The sequence below is a fragment of the Excalfactoria chinensis genome, chromosome 1 (assembly GCF_039878825.1).
Source record: "Excalfactoria chinensis isolate bCotChi1 chromosome 1, bCotChi1.hap2, whole genome shotgun sequence".
In the NCBI taxonomy this organism is placed as follows: Eukaryota; Metazoa; Chordata; class Aves; order Galliformes; family Phasianidae; genus Excalfactoria; species Excalfactoria chinensis.
In genome coordinates, this window is record NC_092825.1 from 146,860,329 (window position 1) to 146,870,140 (window position 9,812).

A 9,812-nucleotide genomic window follows, 5' to 3' on the forward strand; every position below is an offset into this window, starting at 1 on the left:
CTGGGAGAAGCCACTCCTATCAGTTTCTAGCCGGTCCAGTCTCCTGCAGACAGAGGCCAAGTCAAAGAACCCAAATCCCTGCTGGGCACACCAAGCTTGGAGCCAGGAATTAATCCACTGGCCTATTACATTAAGTCCCTCATTATTCCCTATAGCTAGAGGGACAGAGGAGAACACAACTTGTGCTCCTGAACCCTTTACCTGTCTCCCCAGGGCTCTGAAATCCTTTTTCAGAGTCCTTAGGGAAGTATTGCGTAAATTATCCCTACCAACCTGAAACAACAACAGATCAGTGGGCCGGACAAGGGAAGGAAGTTTCTGCTTAATATCCTTTACTCAGGCACCCGGGAGGCAGCAGACCTCCCTATGCAGAGGGTCTGGCCTACATATTGGCCCTTCTGCTCCCTTCAGCAGAGAGTCACCAATGACAATGACCCGTCGTGTTTTCCTATTTGATGATGTATTAATTTTAGGAGAAGACTGGTTAGATCTGGAAAGCACCAACTGAGGAGATCATCATCACCACCATTATCCAGTTGTCCCTGCAGAGCACTGTACCTGTTCTGCAGGGGCAGCTGGGGGGGCTGGGGACTCACCGGGGGGGCATGCCTTCATCGTCGAGAAGGGGCCTTATGCCACTGACCTACATCCTCCAATTCCTTGCCTTTGTTCCCAGGAGGGTGAGAGGACAGTGGGTTCACTGTAGCAGGAACGCCGTCTGCATGTGGGTTCCCCTCTGTTACCTGTTTGCAAGGCGGCAGGGGGTGGCATTCTCCATGCAGAGCCTCATCAGGCTGCCAGGATCTAGGAGCTGAAAGGGCTTGGTGCCAGCAGTCAATTTCCCTCTCAGAATCCCTAATGCTTCTCAGCCTCTCCACCTCTTCCTTCAGGTCAACTACAAGGCTGAGTAAGTAGTTAACCTGGTCACATCGTACACAATCACTGCCTCCCTCACCCAGCACTGCAAGGGCCAGGCTCTGGCACTCAGTACAGCCAGAGACCTGCACACCAGCATCTCGGGCTAGGGGCTTGGTCTGGGTATCTTCAGACTTTTTGGTGGCAGCCTTCCTTTCAGGCATGTGCAGGACGTCAGTCTGGGTCTCCGCAGTCTTCTTGGCTGCTGCCACCCTTTTCTGAGGGCATGGGACCCTTGTCTGGGCCTCCTCAGTATTTCTGGCAGCAGCCCTCCACCGGGGCACGACCATAGCTAAGGAGAATACTTACCAGCACTGAAACCTGAAACAGGAAATCCCGAGGTACACAGACCCTAACCCCTCCTATCTGTCGCGGGTGCCGGTTTAAATCCCCCGCCGTTGCCTGGCAACGCCCACACGCTGCGTCAGCGGCTCCCGCGAGGTCTGCCGGGCTGCTCCTGTAGCTCGGGGGTTCCCTGCTTGAAGGAATCGCCCGAGATCCCCCTTGAACCACGCGGTCAGGCGCTGCTGATCGGTCCGGGACGGCTCCGAGTCAGGCGACTTCGGCGATCAAAAGGGCTTCTACCGGGTACTGTGCCGGTTTAAATCCCCCGCCGTTGCCTGGCAACGCCCACACGCTGTGTGGAGCACACCAAGCCGAGGCTGTGCCGCCCCACTGAAGGACGTTCTGCACACAGAAGGCGAGCAGTCAACAACGGGGAGCTCACTAACGAAGGAGCAATGAGTAAATCTCAAAGGATTACAGAGAATTTTAGAGTTTGAGACTCAACCTGCATCTGCCACAGCTGCTTTTATTAAATGGATAAGCGAAAACGTCCCTGAGTTTCCGGTCAGTGGGTTATTTTTTTGATGGGGAGCTTTGGGACAAAATGGGCATACAGCTCTTGGAGGCACCTACTACCACAGACAAAACGGCCGCTGAACTTTTACCTGTTTGGCGCCAAACATCGGAACCGCTCAAACAACTCCTTCCCAATGTGCCCCATCGCCCTCCCCCCAACCCCGGCCGCTGCCCCTCGGTGCGGAAAGCAGCCCCTGCCCGGACCCGATTAGCTGTTCCAACCCCACCTCCGCCCGGGGATGAGGAAAATCGTGACCCCTCCCGCCGCGCTGCTGCCCACCGCCCCCCTCCCGTCGCTCGCCGCGCCGCTCCCGCCCTCCGCCCCCCCCCGTCAAAAGTCGTGACGTTCCCGCCTTCCGCACCTCACGTCGTTCACCGTAGCGCTCTCAGCCTCTTCCCGCCTCACGCCGCTTGCCGCTCCGCCTCTGCCGCCCACGTATAGCTTGGTTAAAGACGATTATGGACCGGAACCGCAGCCTCTTTTTAATCATGGTCCAGTAGATCCGGAGGATGAACCGAACTTTTGTCCTCCGGATTATAATTTGAAGGGGATGGGAAGGAAACATGCGGTTGCTTCTACAGCATACTACAGTGCTTTAAAGCAGTGCAGAAAAGAAGCAACATCGTGGGGCGATGCTGATATGGCACAAGCTGCTCCTGTGATGGATCATGGAAATCAACACCCCGGTGGGAATCCCTGCCTTGTGAGGTGGTGAAGGAGCTAAGGAAGTCAGCGAGACATTATGGAGTTCAGTCCGCCTTCACGTATAATCTTTTAGTTGCAGTTGGTGACAGTTATGTTATGACCCCTCATGACTGGAAAATTTTGTTACAAACGATTCCATCTCCCGTGCAGTACACTGTATTTATAACTGAATACTGAGAACAGGTTGCCGTCCTGACTGTGGATTATCTGAATAACTTACATCATATTGGCACGGAGGAGCAGTAGTGTTGAATAACCCACTGCTGAAAAAAGGAGTGGGAAGCACGGGCTACATATCCTGGCCCGCTGTCTATTTTAATCGTGTGAGGGACCCCAAGAGCTGCAAAGGCTAGTAAAAAGTGTTTACAGACGTCTTTTGACTTTTCTCATGTAAGCACGGATACAAAAACACAGGCAGAGAAAGAACCAATAGAAACGTGAATGTAACAGAGCTTCCCAAATTCTGGTATGCATGTAACATCAGTTGGCCAAATTTCTAAGGAGCTCAATCCTTGAGGATTAAAGCCCATGGAGGGTGTTGGTGCAACAGTTTGACAGTCTGGATATGACTGTATGATCTTCTGGGCCTGATCTGTCGTCAGTTGAAATGCATGCTGTACTGCTTTCAATTTTGATGGTAAAAATTGTTCTTGGGCATACCAACTGGGGACAATAATTGCTCCCACCAGTGTGTCCGCCTGTGCATTACCCTCAGAAATAGGGCCTGGTGGAGAGGAGTGAGAGTGAACATGCAGAATGAAGTAAGATTCTGAGCAACGGTCTAGAAACCACTTTAAGTGCAAAAGAAGTGCCAACAACTGTGCATTAGCTATCTCCTTTAGATGAGAACGCTCCAGTCACATTGCAGCGCCTGCAACATGAGCAGAATGTGTTACTGTTGCTGGAGCACACGGACCACTGCTGTAAGTTCCACAATTTGCGGAGAGCTGGTGGTGACAAGGTTGTCACTATTCCAGATCCCGGCAGTACCTCTCCATACAATGACTGCACAGCCAGTCCTGCCGGATCCATCTGTAAAAATAGTAAGAGCGCCTACAAGAGGACTTAATGATAATTTAGAAACTGGCAGCAAATGAGGAGAATGAAGAGATTGTAAAAGCTTGTGCGCTGGCATATGAATACTAATGTGCCCTGAAAATCTGACTTGCTGTATGTCCTTGTGAGAAGCAATCTGAGCATTTAGGGATGATGAATCCCCGGTCTGCCATGTTTTTCTCAGTGCTCCCTTGTACAGGCTCTCACACTTGTCTCAGTGCGCTCTGTGTTCATCTCAGTGCCCACCACGTTTGTCTCAATGCACTTTGGACTGGTCAGTCTTCAAGTCAGGTCAAGTCACAGAATCACAGAATCACAGAATGACCCGGGTTGGAAGGGACCTCAAGGATCATGTGGTTCCAACCCCCCTGCCTAGCAGGGCCACCAAACATACGTCTTTACTAGATCAGGTTGCCCAGAGCCCCGTCCAACCTGGTCTTGAACACCTCCAAGGACGGGGCATCCACAACCTCCCTGGGCAGCCTGTTCCAGGACCTAACCACTCTCCTAGTAAAGAACTTCCCCCTAACATCCAACCTAAATCTTCCCTCTTTTAACTTAAAACCATTTCCCCTAGTCCTGCTATTATCAGCCCTTTCGAAGAGTTTGCTCCCCTCCTGGGAGTAAGTTCCCTTCAGGTATTGAAAGGCTGCAATGAGGTCACCCCGCAACCTTCTCTTCCCCAGGCTGAACAAACCCAACTCCCTCAGCCTGTCCTCATAGGGGAGGTGCTCCAGCCCCCTGATCATCTTCGTGGCCCTCCTCTGGACCCTTTCCAAAATCTCCATATCTTTTTTGTACTGAGGGCTCCACACCTGGACACAGTACTCCAGATGGGGCCTCACAAGAGCAGAGTAGAGAGGGACAATCACCTCCCTATCCCTGCTGACCACCCCTCTCCTGATGGAGCCCAGGATCCCATTTGCCTTCCGGGCTGCCAGAGCGCACTGCTGGCTCATGTTAAGTTTCTCATCTATTAGGACCCCTAGGTCTTTCTCTGCCGAGCTGCTCTCAAGGACAACTCCTCCCAGTCTGTACAAGTGCCTGGGGTTCTTCCGGCCCAAGTGCAAAACCTTGCACTTTGCCGTGTTGAACCTCATTAGGTTCACCCGAGCCCAGCTTTCCAGCCTGTCAAGGTCCCTCTGAATGGCATCCGTTCCCTCCACCGTATCGACTGCACCACTCAGCTTGGTGTCATCAGCAAACTTGCTGAGGGTGCACTCCATTCCCTCATCGATGTCATTAATAAAGATGTTAAAGAGCACCGGTCCCAAGACAGACCCTTGAGGGACACCGCTCGTTACCGGCCTCCACCTGGACATAGAGCCATTGACCACCACCCTCTGTCTGCGGCCTTTCAACCAATTGCTTATCCATCTAGTTGTCCACCCATCAAATCCACTTCCCTCCAATTTGGAGATGAGGATGTGATGGGGGACCATGTCAAAGGCCTTGCTCAGGTCCAGGTAAATGACATCGGTCGCCTTCCCTTCGTCCACCGACGCCGTCACTCCATCATAGAAGGCCACAAGATTAGTTAAGCATGACCTTCCCCTGGTGAAGCCATGCTGGCTGTCCCTGTTCAGGCACCAATCGTCATGAGTTAGCAACACAACACAGGGTCCTCATGCCATAAAGATTCTCTCCTTTATTTTCCTAAGCAAGCTTTTTATATTCTAACATGCATATTCAGTACATTTCTACTCGCAATCCATTGGCTAGAAAGCAAGGAATTTCCATAACAAGTCTTCATAACACTAGAATCCTTCCTTTTTCGAGGTTTTCTCTATCAACTGAATTTGTTCTTGGGAAAAAGCTTCTGGCTGGGCAAACAGAATATCATCCATGTAATGGTAGATGACTGTTTATTTCCAGGCCTGCCGAAACGGTTGCAGAGCATGATCCACATATAACTGACACTAGCTGAGGAACTGTCAGGACTTATTGACAGGTGTTTAAACTAGATAGGAAGGGCAAAGGGGACAAAATGAGGGCTGCTGGGTCTGAGGCGGCAGTTCAAGACTTAAAGCAGAGCTTGTTGGGTGCAGACAATGGAGTTAAAAGGCATGGAGAGGGGTGGGGAGATGCTGCCTCTCTCAAGTGCCTGTATACTAACACGCGAAGCATGGGAAATAAACAGGAAGAATTGGAGTTCTGCATGTGATCGCATGGCCATGATCTCATTGCAATCACAGAGACGTGGTGGGACAGCTCGCATGACTGGAATGTTGTCATGGAGGGCTCTGTGCTTTTTAGGAAAGATCGGCTAGCAAAGTGGGGTGGTGGAGTTGCTCTTTATGTGAGAGAGCAGCTAGAATGTATTGAACTCCACCTGGGGGAGAGTGATGTAAGCAGTTGAAAGCTTGTGGGTAAAAATCAAGGGCCAGGCTGGTAAGGGGGACACTGTTGTGGGTGTGTACTACAGGCCCCCTGATCAGGAGGAGGAGGTTGATGAGGCCTTCCGAAAGCAACTGGAAGTAGCGTCATGCTCTCAGGCGCTGGTACTTATGGGGGATTTCAATTATCCAGATATTTGCTGGATGACCAACATGGCCAGGCATGCGCGGTCCATACAATTCTTGCAGTGCGTTGAAGATAACTTTCTGATGCAGGTGGTCGAGGAACCGACGCGGGGTGGGGTGTTGCTGGACCTTATTCTCACCAACAAGGAAGGACTCGTTAAGGAAGTAAAAGTCGGGGGTAGCTTGGGTTGTAGTGACCATGAGATGGTGGAGTTCGAGATCCTGAGTGGAGAAAGCAAAGCAAAAAGTAGGATTGCTACCCTGGACTTTAGGAGAGCCAACTTTGATCTCCTCCAGGACCTACTTGGGGCTATCATGTGGGCCAGGGTGCTGGAAGGCAAGGGGGCCTGTGAGAGCTGGTTAGCATTTAAACGGCTCTTCTTCCAATCTCAGGATCAGTGCGTCTCTGTGACTAAGAAATCGGGAAAAGGTGACAGGAGACCTGCGTGGATGAGTAAGGAGCTCATGTGCAAGCTCCGCGGAAAGAAAAAAGTACATGATATGTGGAAAAAGGGTCTGGCCACTTGGGAACAATATAAGAATGTAGTCAGGGACTGCAGAGATGTGACCAGGAAGGCTAAAGCCCACCTGGAGCTGAATCTAGCTAAGGAGATAAAGGATAATAAAAAAGGCTTTTTAAAGTACGTTAACAGCAAAAGGAAGGCTAGGGAGAATGTGGGCCCCATACTAAGTGAGGGGGGTGTTCTGGTAGCGGGGGATGCTGAGAAGGCGGAAATACTGAACGCCTTCTTTGCCTCTGTCTTTAGTGAAAGGGCTCTCCCCCAGGAATCCCAGACCTTGGAGGTTGATGAGAGAGTCTGTGGAATGGGAGATTTCCCTTTAGTCAGGGAAGAGGTGATCCATGAGTGCCTAGAAAACATTAAGGTCCATAAATCCATGGGACCTGATGGGGTGCATCCGCAGGTGCTGAGAGAGCTGGCAAAGGTCATTGCTGAGCCGCTCTCAGTAATCTTTCAGAGGTCTTGGAGAACTGGGGAGGTGCCTGAAGACTGGAGGATGGCCAATGTCACTCCAGTCTTCAAAAAGGGCAAGAAAGAAGACCCAGGTAATTATAGGCCAGTCAGCCTCACCTCTGTCCCAGGGAAGGTGATGGAACAGCTTGTGCTGGATGCGATCTCCAGGCAACTGGGAGAAAAGGAGGTTATCAGGAGTACTCAGCATGGGTTCACCAAGGGGAGGTCGTGCTCGACCAACCTGGTGGCCTTTTATGAAGATGTCACTCGCTGGGTGGATGGGGGGAGAGCGGTAGATGTAGTCTACCTTGATTTCAGTAAGGCTTTTGATACGGTCCCCCATGACATCCTTATAACAAAGCTGAGGAAGTATGGGATAGATGAGTGGACGGTGAAGTGGATCGAGAATTGGCTGACTGGCAGAGTGCAGAGGGTTGTCATTGGTGGTGCGGTGTCTGGCTGGAGGCCTGTAACTAGTGGCATCCCCCAGTGGTCTGTACTGGGTCCGGTCTTGTTCAACATCTTCATCAACAACCTTGATAAGGGGATAGTGACCACCCTCAGCAAGTTTGCTGATGACACGAAGTTGGGAGGATTGGCTGACACACCTGAAGGCTGTGCTGCCATTCAGCGAAACCTGGACAGGCTGGAGAGCTGGGCAGTAAGAAACCAGATGTGGTTTAACATAAGCAAGTGTAGAGTCTTTCACCTAGGGAGGAATAATTGCATCACCATTACAGGTTGGGAGATGACCTGCTGGAGTGGAGCTCTGCAGAGAGGGATCTGGGTGTTGTGGTGGACAACAGGTTGGCCATGAGCCAGCAGTGTGCCCTGGTGGCCAAAGAGGCCAATGGCATCCTGGGTTGTGTTGAAAAGAGCGTGGCCAGCAGGTCGAGGGAGGTGATCCTCCCCCTCTACTCTGCCCTGCTAAGGCCTCATCTGGAATACTGTGTCCAGTTCTGGGCTCCCCAGTACAAAAAAAACAGGGATCTCTTGGAAAGAGTCCAGCGGAGGGCCACAAAGATGGTGAAGGGCCTGGAGCATCTCCCCTATGAAGAAAAGCTAAGTGAACTGGGTCTGTTTAGCCTTGAGAAAAGAAGAGTGAGATGGGACCTGATGCAGGTCTATAAATATCTGAGGTGTGAGGGGCAGAATGAGGAGGCCAGATTCTTTTCAGCAGTGTGTGGAGACAGGACAAGGGGAAACAGCCAGAAACTGAAGCATAGGAAGTTCCGCACAAATGTGCACAAGAACTTCTTTACAGTGAGGGTGACGGAGCACTGGGACAGGCTGCCCAGGGAGGTGGTGGAGATATTTAAGACCCGCCTGGACGCCTACCTGTGTGACATGGTGTAGGGAGCCTGCTTTGGCAGGGGGGTTGGACTCAATGATCTCTAGAGGTCCCTTCCAACCCCTACAATTCTATGATTCTATGAACTGCCTTATATGGGCATGTGGGGAGCGGCACCAGAGGGGAGGTCGGGAAGGGGACGGGGTTTCTGGCCCGGCTCCCAGCGAGGTGACAGCGTGGTCGGAACTTCCCGCTTCCCACAGCCCGTCGGTGAGATTGGGACTTGGTTTTCTCCTTGTTGAAACTCTCTCGTTGTTGTTTTGTGTTACTGGGTTTATTAAACTGCCGTTCGTTCTGAGATCATTCTTTCTTCATTTTTTTTTTTTCTCCTAGACCCATTCGGAATCTCCCTTCCCTTCCCCTCTCCCGGAGCGTGCGTGGCCAGACCGCGCCACGCCGCAGCGCGCTGTTAGAGAAGGGAGGTACTTTTGTTCCTGATCTCCTGGGTTTGTTCCCGCCGTCAGGGAGTGAGCTCTAGAGAAAACTCCGTGACAGGTATTTAGGGACGTGGTTTAGCAGGCAATATTGGTGGTACGTAGATAGTTAGACTAGGTGATCTTGGAAGTTTTTTCCAACTTGAATGACTTTATTATCATTGCTTCCCTCAGATAAGCTGCCTTAAATCTAATTGCTTCCATTCTTGTAACCATTATAAGAAAATCCATAAGTAAAGGTAAGCACTACAGTGATCAATCTAGCTTGTACTGCTACAGTGCTGGGATGCTGCTAGTTATGAGTCCTTGCCCAAAAACCTGAAGCCATGTTAGATCACCTAGCTCTGTAGTCATGAGACACACAGATGCTGTCAGTAGTGAACCAAAGTAATCTTAACAGGTACAGTCCCAGACTCAGTGCAGAACTCCCACCACAGCAGCTAAGGAGACACCAAGCTTATAGTGGTAGCTATTGGATTCTCCAAGTTTATTTCAGTTGAGCTATACTCCAGAATGCCTGGGGTTACAGTAGCTGTTTTCAGTGTTTTACAGTGCTGTGTTTCAGCACAGACTTGCTCTGCCAATGCCCATTCCTAGCTCATGAGTCAAAAAATTGCAATCCCACATGGTACAGCTTTCCTTGTGAGTTGCTAAAGTCAATCTCTCTTAAATAGTTTTCTTAATTAATTGTTACTTGACAGTATTCACTGAGCTTTCTGAATGCTGTCATTACCGAGGATTTCATTGAATTTAAAGCCCATCTTTATAAAGACTTCAGAAGGAGACAAAACGATTAACTGATTACAATAGAAAAACAGCACATTACACGACTGATGTAATCCCACTGCTACAACTCTGAAAGACCATTTTGGCTATTTTATAAAAAAAAGGCTGGTTCCAGGAAATATACAGCATATTGAATCTATAACTGATTCTGCACTTCAGTTGTAGAGCCATATTAATGTAACTCAAATTAGTTTCGAAATGTATACA